The 16268-nt window shown below is 45.6% G+C and overlaps 1 protein-coding gene and 1 long non-coding RNA gene across 3 annotated transcripts in view; one reads left to right on the plus strand and one right to left on the minus strand.

Moving 5' to 3' along the window:
- Nucleotides 1-6991, minus strand: part of KATNBL1 (katanin regulatory subunit B1 like 1) — a 43581-nt gene extending 36590 nt beyond the window's left edge. Inside the window, exon 1 of one of the 2 annotated variants that reach the window (XM_045013867.1) lies at nt 6779-6991. The gene's annotated coding sequence lies outside the window, so the exon portion shown is untranslated. Of the gene's footprint in view, nt 1-6134; nt 6530-6778 lie in introns of those variants that run through there. The other variant, XM_045013868.1, reaches the window with a different exon arrangement.
- Nucleotides 6992-8176: 1185 nt separating this feature from the next.
- Nucleotides 8177-10730, plus strand: LOC123368784. Its single transcript, XR_006578888.1, has 3 exons — nt 8177-8334; nt 9823-9999; nt 10610-10730. It is a non-coding gene; the product is annotated as an uncharacterized LOC123368784 (long non-coding RNA).
- The last annotated feature ends 5538 nt before the right edge of the window (nt 10731-16268 follow it).

Genomic DNA, 16268 nt, shown 5'->3' on the forward strand with positions numbered 1-16268 from the left:
CATAGCAGAGGGGCATTGCTAGCATATGATGGCATATATTACATTGGTGGAAGTGCAGGTGAATGAACCGGTGATGTTGTGGCTGATCTGGTTAGGTCCTGTGACGGTGTCGCTGGTGTAGATATGTGGGCAGAGTTGGCATCGAGGTTTGTTGCATGGATTGGTTCCTGAGCTAGAGTTACTATGGTATCAAGTGATCTCTCCTCCATCCATCTCCACCCTCTGACAAACAGAGGCTAGGGACACCATTTCTTACCCATTCTGGCTAATAGCCATTAACGGACTTAACCTCCATGAATTTATCTAGTTCTCTTTTAAACGCTGTTATAGTCCTACCCTTCACAACCTCCTCAGGTAAGGAGTTCCACAAATTGACTGTGCAAAGAAGAACTTCCTTTTATTTGTTTTAAACTTGATGCCCATTAATTTCATTTGGTGGCCCCTAGTTCTTGTATTATAGGAACAAGTAAATAACTTTTCCTTATTTACTTTCCCCACATCACTCATGATTTTATATACCTCTATCATATCCCCCCTTAGTCTCCTCTTTTCCAAGCTGAAAAGTCCTAGCTTCTTTAATCTCTCCTCACATGGGACCCGTTCCAAACCCCTAGCAGCAGTAGTGTAGTGGTTCTTAGCCAGGGGTACACAGAGGTCTTCCAGGCAGTACATCAGCTCATCTAGATATTTAACTAGTTTTACAACAGGCTACATAAAAAGCACTGGCAAAGTCAGTACAAACTAAAATTTCATAGACAATGATTTGTTTACACTGCTCTGTATAAGCACAATATTTATATTCCAATTGATTTATTTTATAATTATATGGTAAAAATGAGAAAGTAAGCAATTTTTCAGTAATAATGTGTTGTGACACTTTTGTATTTTTCTGTCTGATTTTGTAAGTTTTTAAGTGAGGTGAAACTTGGGGTACACAATACAAATCAGACTCTTGAAAGGGGTACAGTAGTCTGGAAAGGCTGAGAACCATTGGCGTAGTGGAGAACCAGAGCCACAGAGTTAATAAATTAACCACATTAATGAACTTAGAAAGTAGCCTGTACCACATTTTTTTTTGCTACAATTTGGAAACGACAATTCTATTCAGTGTGAAACATTACATTCCTGGCATAGAAAGTCTAAAAACAAGCTTTCTCCAGCCAGCACTCAAGGCTTTTTAGGCTTCCATGTTCACCCAACTTCACATAAAAAGCTTTGTGCGCCACCAAAGAAAGCTGGCACATAGGTTGAATCTTTCTCTGTCTGGTGCACAGTTTTAAATGGAAGAGATCTGATTACTTTCCTAGCTCCACAGACAGCTCCTCTGTCCCCACATATACATGTAACATTAAGAAAAGTATAAATGGTCACAGAAAGCTTTGTTAACTTTGAGTTAAGGTTATTTGAGATTATTTCCTCACAACACAAAACACTAAAAAAAAAAAAAATCAAGAATATCATAAGTTAAGGGAACAGTCCCATCCAACCCAGCAATCTCCAAGCATTACCCTGCTACCACAATGACACTAAGTTCACACTAAGTCTTTTTGGCAATATCATCACCCTCAGCGCACACATCAAGAAAGTGAAAAAGGAAAAAAAAATATCCCACCACAGCGCATCACTTACGATATTATGAATGTACATAGACATTTAAGCATAAATTTGTTTAGTAGTCTGATTTTACTAAGGTAATAAATTGAATATGTAATCCACTTTGCCTTCTTCCCCTACCTAGTGCAATATTGTATTTTAACAGTATAATTGGTATTACTTTAAATGGTGTGTTCCAAGGCTGTGCACTGTAATGTTATTTTCAAATTGTTTGATGTGCATACACTGACTGCAGTAGTATTCCTGAATTAAAATTCAGCATTTTAAAAAGGGCATTCAGTACAATGGAGTACTGTAGACCGATACTGTATTAGATATCACTGCAGCTGTAATTCCTTGCTTTTTAGTGTTTGCATTGCAAGGAAAGATATTTGAGTGACTGGATGATTCCACATTGGGGGAAGATGAGGAAGATGTCTTTTCACCACATGGTAACCAACAAGGGGTAAAATTCTAGAAGACTAGCAATCTGTAGTTTTCAGTGTTTTAGGAAACATCTTTTTTCCTAGCAAAGACAAGGCCTAATTTAACAAAGTTTGTTTGGGAATTCATGCTATTGTAGGTACCTTCCCAACACACAGAAAGACAGTCATTGCTTCAAGTAGCTACACAGATCTTTTCAAACATATATTGAGTTGGCTTAAAAGTCTCATTTTTTAATACATCTATGAGTACATATTTCCAGATTAAAAACCCTTAGGCATTTTAGATAGCAAGCAACTGGTCACCTAAGAAAACCAAGAGAAAATATTAGTTATTGCTTCATATTGTTGATTGTCTCCAGTATTCTAACTGAAAGAAACCTATGGTTTGTTTTACAATATATAGAACAATATATCTTATTGGTTTATTAGAGAGAGGATAGTGACCTTTAACATGGAATTTTAAGAGATTTTTCTCCCTCAGTTTTAGGAATTTGTAGTTAAAGGCTTCCAGTTTAGAAGATTAGAAGCTTGAGATATTGAAATTACAGTGACGAGAGAACGTTCAATCAGCCTATCTGCAAGACTGCACATTTTGATATGATAATTTATGGGTTCAATGCACATTAATTAAAAATTATTAGTGTGAATACTTGCATTAAGGCAGGAATTTAGGTTTAATTTTAAATATGAAGCAGAAAGAATGTCACATTTCTCCTTGGCCCTCAATGTTTACAAGAAAGAGCAATATTAAAACTAAGATTGATTCAGTCTACTTAAAAGAATACTGATAAGCAATTTTGTAAGCTGCCAGTTTCATTTAGTGGCTGCTTACACTATGCCAAGGCAGATGCACTTTTGTGCAGGAAAAACAAGATAATTCTGTGTTTGATCCTTCTTCAGCGGAGCCCAATCTAAATCCGACAGTGTTTGTGAGCACCCTCTCATAACAAGTTCCATCCCTATGACTAAACAAAATGAAAAATTACTCTCAGTAGATTGTGACTGTACGTGTTCTGAGCATTAGCGGGCTCCTTTATCTTAGCTCCTCCATGGTGGGGACTGAGTATATAAGTGGCTTCTTGGGGTCTTTCTTGGTTAGGAAAAATATAAGTGGTACTATTCTCCAATATGCAACCCACACATGGCACCAATATAAGATCAACTCACAGTAAACTGCACAGATCTGTGATCCTCTCTCTCCTTTCTTATATAATGAAATAATTAATACCAACATTTAAAATCACCAGTAAGCATCGGTAATACCCCACTGAGATCTCTCAAAGCTATTGTTCTAGGCTCTCTGAAGACTCTTATGGGCCTTGTCTTCAACATGTTGTATTCAAGTCTTGGATTATTATCTATCAGCTCATATGTGAAAATACAAATTGCTCTGTCTACACAAAGATTTACATACACTTAAATTAATCCATTTACAATAACAGATCTGTGCTTGTAAACCTCAAAAATATGAAGTGAGCTTTAAATTTCACCCGCTTATTTAACTATCCTGAATAATTTTGTGTCATCTGCAAACTTTGCCACTTCACTGTTCACTCATCAATGATCTGAGAAAGGAAGTATGTTGAACAGCACAGGTCCCAGTTCAGAATCTTGGGGGATCCTACTATCTACCTCTCTCCATTGTGGAAATGGACCACTTATCCCTACCCTTTGTTTCCTATATTTTAAACCAGTTACTGATGAACAAGGGGCCTCTCCCTGTTATCCCACGTTTCCTTAAGAGGCTTTGGTGAGGAGCCTTGTCAAAGGCTTTTTGAAAATCCAAATACCCTCTACACCTCTATCCCAATATAACACGACCCAATATAACATGAATTTGGATATAACGCGATAAGGCAGTGCTCGGGGGGGGGGGGCGGGGGGGAGAGCGGAGGGACTGCGCACTCTGGTGGATCAAAGCAAGTTGGATATAACGTGGTTTCACCTATAGCGCGGTAAGATTTTTTGGCTCCCGAGGACAGCGTTATATCAGGGTAGAGGTGTATCAATTGAATCATCCTTATTTATTTCAGCATAAGCTTTCATGGGCTACAGCTCACTTCTTCGGATGCATAGAATGGAACACACAGACAGAAGATATTTATACATACAGAGAACATGAAAAGGTGGAAGTACGCAGACCAACTATAAGAGTCCAATCAATTGAGATGAGCTATCGTCAGGAGAAAAAAAACCTTTGAAGTGATAATCGAGATGACCCATAGAAGGTGTGAGGAGAACTTAACATAGGGAAATAGATTCAATTAGTGTAATGACCCAACCATTCCCAGTCTCTGTTTAAACCTAAGTTAATTGTATCTAATTTGTATATTAATTCAAGTTCAGCAGTCTTATCCACATGTCTGCTGACACACTCAAAATTTTTTAAAGATTGGTGAGGCATGGCTTCCCTTTACAAAAGCCATGTTGAATCTTCCCCAACATACCATATTCATCTGTGAGTTCAATAATTGTGCTTTACTACAGATTCTACCAATTTGCCCAATACAGAAGTTAGGTCCACCAGCTACAGTTGCCAGGATTACCTCTGAAGTCCTTAAAGAAGTAAATCAGCATTACATTAGCTACCATCCAGTCATCTACTACTAAGGCTTCTTTCAGAGATACTTTACATACCAGTTAGTAGTTCCGCAATTTCATATTTGAATTCCTTCAGAACTCCTGGGAGAATACCCTCTAGTCCTGGTGACATTACTTTTTATCAATTTGTTCTGAAACCTCTTCTACTGACACATCAATGTGGGAGAGTACTTCGGATTTGTTGCCCAAGAATAGCTCTGATGTGGGTATCTACACCACATCCTCTGCAGTGCAGAGAAGCTAAACATTGGTCTTCAATGACCTTATTTTCCCTTAAGTGCTCATTTAACACCTTGGTCATGTAATGGCCCCACTATCTGTTAGGCATGCTTCCTGTTTCTGATGTACTTAAAGAATTTTTTTACCATTACTTTTTGCTTCTTTAGTAAGTTGCTGCTCAAATTCTTTCTGGCTCACCTTAGTATACTTTTACACTTTACCTGCCACAGTTTGGCTATGTCTACACTACGCAGCTTTTAGCAACATAGCCCTGTCACTACAGCTGCGTTGCTAAAAGGTGCTCAGCGTAGCCACTCTTTGTAAGCTCTCCTGCCGCCAAAAAACTTCCATCCCCAACAAGCAGTTTTAAACTAAGACAAGGTCTTGGTGGCTGCAAGGTACCATTCAGTGCCTTACTAGCAAAAGGGTAGACAGAGATTTTTAATTATGTTTAAATTAATTAAATGCCACGTTGATAGCTTGTCTCCGTTACAACAGGGTTTGTTCTGGTCTGATTTCAGCTGTAACACAAACAAGACAACTGGGTAGAAAAAATACACATAGATGCACCATGTCTGGCCTTCCTGCAAGCATGATTATTATAACTACAATTCTCAAATACAAGCTTAGGAATTCAAACTAATGCTCATTTTACTAAATCAATACAATTCTTTGTACAACAGACCTATCCACAACATTTAAGACTATATATCAATGGTTTTTAGACCTAGGATAGAACTATCTTGAATGGAATAGTTTTGATAATGGCTTTTATTTATTCTAATAAACACGACTAACAAATTACAAATTCCCTTTGAAATCACATTTAATTTTCTATGGAACACCCAGCATAGCTATCATGTTCTCTGTTTAAGGCAAGAAGTTTAGGAGGAATGGAAAGAGGGAAGGGGTGGGGAAAGGGGAAATTCATCTATAATCAAGAATGTGCCAGTCCTAAAAAGTGTAGCATACATTACAGTGAAAAAAAGTTATTTTTAGAAAATATTTTTTCAGAAGTCCTAAAAATGTTAATAGATATTACAAATTAAATCATTTCTTTGGATTTTATCTAAGCTTGTTCGGACAGCAGTAATTAAACCTAAATATACTTAATGACTCCAGCACAACAGTCATGTATTTTCCTCAGAAAACCAAAACTCCCTTTAGCAAAGCAATGCACGGTTCAGCCACAAACAGTCTGTAGATATCTAAAGACTTTCCTCCTTTTCCCCCAGGAATAAAACATCAATTCCACCCACTGAACAAAGTAAATACCTGCAAAACTCAGGATATGCTTTTCAGCCGTCCTGGTACCTCTCATGTCTCTTTTTAAATTGGAGCTTGTATCATCATCCTATTAGGAAACGCAGATCTGCCCGATCTTGCTTATTTGGGAGTGCAACTATTTGAAGACAGACACTCTCCCAGGTAAAATGAAGGGGCTGATCATGTACTTAATGGCACGGGTAACGTCTCCTTCCCAGGGGCAGCCAATGCGCACGAAAGGCACAGCACGGGCGAGGAGAGGAAGGTGGCCAGGTCGCCCACCGGGCGGGTAGGAGACGAGAGGCGCAGGGCTGCGGCCAGGGGGCAGCCCACGCCCTGGGAAAGGCCGAGCTGCGAGGAGTGTCACGAGAGGCGCGCACCCCGCCCCCCCCCGCAGCAACACCTGTCCCGGAAGAGATGGGGCTGGAGAGACGGTCCCTGTCAGCCCCTCCCCCAGGGATCTCACCTGGCACCAGCCGGGGCCTAACACACGACGGAGAACCCCGCCGCGCCGCGCCCCCGCCCCCGCCCGATCCCTGCCAGGGACCCCGACTGAGCCGCGGGCCGGGACTCCGCGCTGCCCGGCAGAGGGAGCGGCCCCGGGCTCAGCCCCAAGGCGGGAAGGGCCGTGACCAGGAGCGGTCCCCACTCACCCGCTGCTCATGGTCCCGCGCTGCCCGGGCCACGCCGAGCCGAGGGGGCGGCGCTGATCCGGGGCAGTCCTAGCGCCGGGGCCCACTCCGCAGAGCCTGCGCCATTCAAACTGCGGCGCGCTGCATGCCGGGCCGGAGGGAGCCGGGGCGGGCCCCCGCGGCCTGCCCCTTCCCAGCCGGCGGCCTTGGCACCGCGCAACGAAACCGCCTCCCCTGGTGGCGACCGGGGGAACTGCACGCGCACGTCACCCGGCAGCCTCAGCCTCTACCTGCGCACCAGCGCGCTCGTGTAAACCCACATCCCTGCCCGGGGCAGCCCGCAGGAAAAGCAGCAGCCCTTCCCCGCCCTGCCTGGCTCCAGCCCCCACTGGTCTCACCTGTCCCTCGATTTCACTTCCCCATTGTCACCAGCCTCTAACCAGGGGCGGCTCTAGGATTTCCGCCGCCCCAAGCACGGCGGCACACCGTGGAGGGGGCGCTCTGGCGGTCGCCGGTCCCGCGGCTCCGGTGGACCTCCTGCAGGCGTGCCTGCGGATGCTCCACCGAAGCCGCGGGACCAGCGGACCCTCCACAGGCACGTCTGCAGGAGGTCCACCGGAGCCGCCTGCTGCCCTCCCGGCGACAGGCAGAGCCCACCGCGGCATGCTGCCCCAAGCACGTGCTTGGCGCGCTGGGGTCTGGAGCCGGCCCTGCCTCTAACTAACCCGTCCCACCACCCCTCCACAGCGATCCCTGCTTCCCCAGCCCTGCAAGGTTCACCAGCTTCCCCCTTCAGTGTCCCTGCCCCAACTCTCCCCTCTCTCACTGCCATCCCAACCAGGGCCGGTACAAGGATGTTTCGCGCCCTAGGCGAAACTTCCACCTTGCGCTCCCCCCTCCCGCGTCCCCGCCCTGAGGCGCCCCCCTCATGGCAGCTCCCCACCCTCTGCCCTGAGGCACCCTCCCGCCCCGCCCCAGCTCACCCCTGCTACGATCACGAGCACCCTGAGCACGCTGTCGCTGCTTCACTTCTCCTGCCTCCCAGGCTTGCGGCACCTAAGCTGATTGGCGCCGCAAGCCTGGGAGGCGGGAGAAGTGAAGCAGCTACAGCGGGCTCGGGGAAGAGGCGGGGCAGGGGTGAGGTGGGGCGGGGAGTTCCCCTGTGTGCCGCCCCCCCCTTACTTGCTGCAGGCAGCCCTCCCTGCACTCCCCTGCCCCGGCTCCCTCCGCCTAAATGCCAGAAGCGACCGGGGTGGCCGAAGATCCTGCCGCTGCAGTTGCTGCCGAAGAAAATGGCGCCCCCCAAATCCCAGTGCCCTAGGTCGCCTAAATGGTTGCACCGGCCCTGACCCCAACCACTTCTGCCCCTTAGAGTCACGGCCTCATCACTGCCCCATCTCTACTCCCCCACCCATCTCACCATCCCCACAACATACCTTACACTCAGGGCCGGCTCCTGGCACCAGCCCAGCAAGCAGCTGCTTGGGACAGCCAACGGTGAGGGGCGGCACGTCTGGGTCTTTGGCGGCAATTCGGCGGCGGGTCCCTCGCTCCCTCTCCATTTTTGGATAGAGAAGGTTTGATGATGTTCCTTATCTGAGTGAGAAAATTAAAAATGTATCTTCATGCTTTAAGAACTTTGAGAACCTTTGGTGCTTGAATAACTCAAAGACTATTTGCATTTAAACACAAGGTAGGCTTATCATTTTCCTGAGTGTGTTCAATGTAGGTAATAACCTTGTGACACTGTGTTGGCATGTTGCAAAGCAAGATGACGTGTAAAATATCTTTCACGTTGCAATCCAATGTCACAAGCTGATGACATTTCACAAGTGACTTGGGGAACTGTAAACTTCCTGCAAACTGTCTTGATGTATGCATAATTTTTTCTTACCGAATTAAGAGCACATCAGTAGTGGATATCTGGATATATAAAACTATTACAGGTCCTTTTTTAATGACTTACTTTGTACTATGTTGAGAAATTTGGTGCCATATTGGCAAAACCAGTACCAAAAGAAGGGAAAGTATCATATTACCATAAGTCCTTCTAAAATATCTGGGTATTATTTGACTGCACAACACACATCTGGAGATGCTGATCTTCCCAAGCAGGGATCCATGTCCTGAACCGTGTCCATAACACATCATGGATGCAAAATACATTTTTAAAAGAAGCCAACTAAATAAGTTTTGATGTATGGTAGTGATGATGGTGGCAGGGATGCTTCCTTGTATATTTTTTTAATAGCTGTAGAGAGAATCTCAGAAAACAGTGTGATGTCTAGAGCAGTGGTTCCCAAACTTTAACAGCCCGCGAACCCCTTTCACTAAATTGTGAAATCTTGTGAACCCCCTCCTAAAAATGAATATTTCCAGGGATTTAAGTTTAAGTTCCTCAGTGTGATGGATGTGCTTGCTTCGCTCTGCATAGCTCTTGGAAGTCCGGAACTACTGCCGGCTCCCCTGCTGATGGTGGCAGGGCTGGGGCTGCCAGCCCCAAATGCCTGGCCCTGCTCTTCCTGGGGCTCGGGCTGCTGGCTCCCCTGCTGACGGGGGCAGGGCTCGGGCTGCCAGCCCAAATTGCCCAGCCCCACCCTCTCTGGGGCTTGAGCTGCCAGCCCCATGTGGAGTGCTGGGGTTTGGGCTGCTGGCTCCCCTGCTGACGGGCAGGGTTCAGGCTGCCAGCCCCAACTGCCTGGCCCCGTTCTTCCTGGGGCTCGGGCCGTCTGCCCTGCAACCAGGTCCCACCTGCTGCCTCTAGTGCTCGGGGTCCTCTGGCTTCCATTAGTGAAATTTTTCTGGTGAACCCCTTGTAACATTCTGCGAACCCCCAGGGGTTCGCGAACCTCACTTTGGGAACCACTGGTCTAGAGGGATTCTTTTTGTAACACAGTAATTGATTCCCATCAACATCTAGTGACTAATTAAAATAAAACAAAATATAAAAGGAGTGTCAGTACTTGGAGAAATTGCAGAGACTTCCAGGAAAATTATCAGGCCTAGTGGTATTGTATTAATTATGATTATTAATTTTTATTTTATTTTCTTAATTTGTATTACAGTAGCACCTAGAGGCTCCAACCAAGATCTGATTCCCTTTGTGCCTGGCACATAGTAAGAGACAGTCCCTACCCTGAAGATCTTACAATCTAAATGGACAAGACAAAGAGTTTGAGAGGAAACAGAACTGAATTTGCAGGTTACAGGCCAGCCCAATCTCCTCCTCAACATTATGAAGGGTGTGTGTGTGTGTGTATGTATGTGTAATTAACTACCAGATATATCTCCTTGTGCAATGAGACTGGAATTCATCATCTAATGCTTCCTTCTGGCTGGAACATCACAAATCATAAGGTGGATCTGATATTCAATATAATTTTGGTAAAGGCTGTGGCTCTGCTATTTAATAATTCTACTGTGTAGTTTACTGGGCTTTTCATCAGCCTCTTTTCCTCCTTTAAAAAAACCTCACTTTGTTCCTGTTCAACCTGTTTTTCAAATCATGTCTGTTAAAGGAAAGTATGGATCTCTCCAGTAAAGATTATTTAATATTGTGGATTTAGCAGGTATGTAGTGCATTACATCTTCAAAGCACTGTACAGCTATTAATTTATTAGTTTTCACAACACCACTGTGAGGCAGGTAAGTGGGTCAGTGGCAGAACTAATGGCAGATAGGACTCAAGAGCTCATGGCTCAGAGCGCTGTGCTCTGACTACTAAAAACACTGCCTTACACATTTTATACTTCTTTTAAATAGTATGTATCAAAAATGTTATATTTGTCATGTTTTGAAAACAGTACAGCATGTTTTTATGGGCAGATACTGTACTTGACATTTTTCTTTCAGATTAAAATCTGAGGGAACAACTCCACAGCTTCCATATCCATATGCCAGAACAAAGAAAACTGTAGAAAAGCAACATGATGGAATATGTGTTGAAATGAAATAATTGTACAGTAATTCTACCCCAATAAAAATAATTGTCAGTGTGGATGAATACTGAATACACCTTGTACTTCATCCCACTACCAACATATTCTCTTGTATTATTACTAGAATATATCTCAAAACAATGCCATCATCAACTGGAAATAAAAAAGACTGTACTGACATGAAGAAGAATTAAGTACATTACTGCAAAATACAAAGTGTAATTTTATTTGAAACAATTCTAACTTCCTGAAAATAAGTTGTGATGAGTAAGTAACTTGTCATTATAATGTATGTATGTTGCAGAAATGAAAAAAATATATAACTATACAAAAGGTTAGCAGCATTCAGGATATTGGATGTACAGATAAATCAAGATTTTGCAGTAACAAATTATTTTATTTAATAAAAAAAGCCATAGGACCGTGTATGTAGCTTTTAGGATAGTAGTGTAACTGGTTTGTTCAGTCAGGGCTGCCAAATTTAATAATGTTTTTGCTCCTGAACCCTGCTACAGTATCAAATACCTCTAGTGAAGATAAGCTGTTTTTCAGCACCACCTAGGGGTCAAAAGAGGTAATAGCACTAGAACTTCTCCTTAGGGCAGGGTGGGCAAACTTTTCGGTCGGAGGGCCACATCGGGGTTGCAAAACTGTATGGAGGTCTGGGTAGGGAAGGCTGTGCCTCCCCAAACAGCCTGCCCCCCCACCCCATAGCTGCCTCCCTCTTCCCCTGACCCATCCAACCCCCCTGCTTCTTGTCTCCTGACCGGCCCCTCCCGGGCCCCCACTCCCTATCCAACCCCCCCGCTCCCTGTCCCCTGACTGCGCCCCAGGATCCCTCGCCCCTTATCCAACCCCCTGGCCCTCTTGGCCCCCTTACCATGCTGCTCAGAGCAGCATGTCTGGCAGCTGCATTGCACGGCTGCCATGCTGCCCTGCAGGAGCACGCAGCCCCGCCGCCCAGAGTGCTGCCCGCATGGCGGCATGGCTGTGGAGGAGAGCGGACAGCAGGGAAGGGGCCAGGGTCTAGCCTCCCTGCTCGGGAGATCAACGGCTATACTGTTAAAGTGTGATCATAGCTTATGCTGGCAAAGCTGTTTTTTGAAAGCGTAGTTTAGCTTATTCCAAATAAGTGAAATAAGATATGCCAGCAACAGTGCAGTTTTTCCAGGATAACTTCATTGACACTAGGGGCTTTTGCCAGCACAACTATTTTGGTCAGGGATCACAACTTGTGACATAGCTATGCCAGCAAAAGTTTGTAGTGTAGGGTAGACAGTAAGTCCTTTTGGGACAGCATTTAGTCCTGTGGCATCCCCTCCACAAATTAGTATTATTTATCATTATTTGAATTAGCAGTTCTCTTAGACACTCCTGTTTCCCAGTATTACCACCAGTGCCACTTGTTATGGGGACAAATGGTTATGAAAACCAATACCTCAGTAAAAGAAAAAATGGTTCTCTTGATCCCAAAAAACAAAGCCCCTGACCCAGGTCAATATACAAATCAGATCTTACCCACAAATCATGTTGTTGCCAGTTCTGTATAATCTAAAATCTAAAGGTTTATTCATAAAAGGAAAAAGATATAGATGAGAGCTAGAACTGGTTAAATGGAATCAATTACATACAGTAATGGCAAAGTCCTTGGTTCAGGCTTGTAGTAGTGATGGAATAAACTACAGGTTCAAATCAAGTCTCTGGAGTACATCCACAGCTGGGTTGGGTCATCAGTCCTTTGTGTAGAGCTTCTGTTTGTAGCAAAGTCCCTCCAGAGGTATGAAGCAGGATTGAAGACAAGAGGGAGATGAGACATCAGCTTTTTATAGTCTTTTCCAGGTGTAAGAACACCTCTTTGTCCTTACAATTACAGCAAAATGGAGTCTGGAGTCACATGGGCAAATCCCTGCATACTTTGTTGAGTTACAAGGTGTATCTGCCTTGAGCTTCATGAAGCACTAAAGAAATCACGTGGAAGAGAGACCCCATCAGGGTGGCCCTGCTGCTAAAAGCCATGGCGGGTCTGTCGGCCATCAGGATAACGACCTGGAAGAAGGGCTGCAGTGCCGCACTGAGTCTGGGGAAAGCTTCACAGGGAAGCCTGAGCTAGAGACACACCAGCAGGTCCATGTCAGGGAGCGGCCATATCAGTGTGGCATGTGTGAGAAAAGCTTCCGATATGAGGAATCTCTGAAAGAACATCAGAGTCTCTACAGCACAGAGCTAGGGCATCCGGAGGTTTCTTGGAGCCCCGGACAGGGAGCAGAGGCCGGACTCCTGGTTGTAAAGATGGAAGATACGTGGTAGCCAGTGGAGTGAACGTACAGAAGGTGAGTTAGTCAGATGAAAGGCAAGAGGAGGAGTTGAAACGTCCATGGTTTAGAGAGAACTTCATCCCATCAAATCAGACTGCGTGTCTGAGCCCCTGGAGGAGAGATGGAAACCCAGCCAGTGGACTTCCTTTTGTCACCAGCTGAAAGGGGAACCAGGGACACTAGCTGAGGAGGATTCTTCTCTCTCAACTGAAAATGCAGCAATGGCACTGTGGGGACATGCAGGGGAACCAACGTCTGCTTGGGAAACATCCCCACACGATGGCAGGTAGGCAGCACTGGGAGAGGTAGAACTAGAAGGGAGAGGTAGAACTAGAGGTAGAACTAGAAGATGCACCCCCTCATCCCCCACATTTCTGTTCCTTGTTGTGGTCCTTAATGGGCCATCAAGCAGGCTAGGCAGAGCTGACACCAACTTGACTGGGGTGTCACCTAGAAGCATAGCATAAGTTTGAAATATGGACAGTATAGAGCCAATATTCATAACTTCAACTACAAAAATGATACACATAAACAGATAGCATAACCATAACCAGCAAACCATAATCTTGTATAAAGGGGTCTTAGACACACTATTTGACCCCTTTATACAAGATTTGGTGCCACTACAGGACTTTGGTTGCAACAATGATCTATACGGTCCCAGTTCATGTCAATAACTTGTTCCTGCTTTGCCCCCAGCCTTGCCACAGTCCTGCCCCTGCCTTGAACCTCTCCTTGCCTGATACCCTGCTTGCTAAGTTCCTGCCCTCCGATTTAACCCATAGCTGAGTACTGAATCTGGCTCAACTCTTAGCTCTGGTTCCCAGTTCCTGGCGTCCAGTGTGACCCTTGGCTTTGGCTCCTGACTACTGATGCTTTCTCAGACCACTAGGTGAGACTGCCCCCTGATTGAAATTGGCCTCATTAGCACTGACCCCCCACTTGGTAAGGCAACTATCATCTTTTCATGTGCTGTATATTTATACCTGCCTACTGTATTTTTTACTCCACGCATCTGATGAAGTGGGTTATAGCCCACGAAAGCTTATGCCCAAATAAATTTGTTAGTCTCTAAAGCCTGGTCTACACTAGGCGTTTAAATCGGTTTTAGGAGCGTAAAACCGATTTAACGCCAAAACCGTCCACACTAGGAGGCACCTTATATCGATTTTAATGGCTCTTTAAACCGGTTTCTGTACTCCTCCCTAACGAGAGGAGTAACGCTAGTATCGGTATTAACATATCGGATTAGGGTTAGTGTGGACGCTGATCGACGGTATTGGCCTCCGGGAGCTATCCCACAGTGCACCAGTGACCGCTCTGGACTGCAATCTGAACTCGGATGCAGTGGTCAGGTAAACAGGAAAAGCCCCGCGAACTTTTGAATATTTCCTGTTTGCCCAGCGTGGAGCTCCGATCAGCATGGGTGGCGATGCAGTCCGAAATCAAAATAAAAAAAAGAGCTCCCGCATGGACCATGCGGATGTGATCGCTGTAAGGGCAGGCAAATCCGTTCTATCCGTTCTATCAGCGCTCCGTTACAGAAGATGAAATTCAGAATCCTTTTTTAAAAATCTCCAGACAGACGCCATAGCAGGGACTCAGCGCACTGCAGCGTGACAAGCGTAACGGAAAGCCAAAGAATCAAATGGATGCGCATGGACTGGAGGACTGAAGCTATCCCACAGTTCCTGCAGCCTCCTAAAATTATTTGCATTCTTGGCTGAGCTCCAAATGCTTCTAGGGTCAAACACAGTGCCCGCGGGTCAGGGCATAGCTTGGCAATCTACTCACCCACCCCCCATCCACCCCCAGAAGCGAAAGGTAAAACAATCCTCTGACTCTTTTACATGTCACCCTATCTTTACTGAATGCTGCAGATAGACGCGATAGTGCAGCACTCAACACCAACATCCTTGCTCCCCCCCCCGCCATGGGCGGCTGATGGTACAAAAGGATGGAAATCCATCCTCATCATCAGCATAAGCTGATCGTACAAAAAGATGGAAATCCATCCTCATCATCAGCCTCAGCTGATGGTACAAAAGGACTGGTAACCGTCCTCGTCATCAGCCTATTGGCCCTAATTTTTTCTGGTGGATGGATGGTGCAATATGGCTGGTAACCATCCTCATCATAGCAACAGGGGGCTGAGCTCCATCAGCCCCCACCCTTCATGTGTAAAGAAAAGATTCAGTTGCCCCTGGACTAGCAGTGGGATGCTGGGCTTCTCTCCTACACACTGCTTAATGTCCTGTCTGGACTATCATAGCAGCTGGAGGCTGCCTTCCACTCATTTCTCACTAACAAGTCAGTGTGTCTTATTCCTGCATTCTTTATTAATTCATCACACAAGTGGGGGGACAATGCTACGGTAGCCAAGAAAGGCTGGGGGAAGAACGGAATCAACAGGTGGGGTTGTTACAGGAGCACCCCCTGTGAATAGCATACAGATAATAATTTCTGCGGGCTCTGACACAGAGCAGGTGGTTCTCTAGCACACTTGCCTATATTAGGCAGCACTGATTCTATTTTTAGATACCAAAAAGGAGGGATTGACTCAGGGAGTCATTCCCAATTTTTGCTTTTGCGCCCCTGGCTGATCGGCCAGGGGCACTTATGACAGCAGCCAATGGTACAAAACGATGGAAGGTGCAATATGGCTAGTAACCACTCTTGGCTTTTGCGCCCCTGGCTGATTGACCAGGGGCACTAGCAGCAAATGGTACAAAAGGACTGGTAGCCATGATCATCCTCAGTTCCAATTTATGGAAGGGTTTGGATGGTGCAATATGGCTAGTAACCATCTCTGCTGTCATGCAAAAGCAAAAGCATGCTTCTGTGTAGCGCTGCTGAATCGCCTCTGTGAGCGGCATCTAGTACACATACGGTGAGAGTCACAAACGGCAAAAAAAGCTCCATGATTGCCATGCTATGGCATCTGCCAGGGCAATCCAGGGGAAAAAGGCGCGAAATGCTTGTCTGCCGTTGCTTTCCCAGACGAAGGAGTGACTGACGACATTTACCCAGAACCACCCGCGACAATGATTTTTGCCCCATCAGGCACTGGGATCTCAACCCGGAAGTTCCAAGGGGCGGGGGAGGCTGCGGGAACTATGGGATAGCTAGGGAATAGCTACCCACAGTGCAACGCTCCAGAAATCGACGCTAGCCACGGACCATGGACGCACACCACCGATTTAATGTGCTTAGTATGGCCGCGCTCCACCCGATTTTATAAATTCTGTTTTACAAAAC

Source organism: Mauremys mutica, chromosome 4 (genome assembly GCF_020497125.1).
Source record: "Mauremys mutica isolate MM-2020 ecotype Southern chromosome 4, ASM2049712v1, whole genome shotgun sequence".
NCBI classification, from domain to species: domain Eukaryota; kingdom Metazoa; phylum Chordata; order Testudines; family Geoemydidae; genus Mauremys; species Mauremys mutica.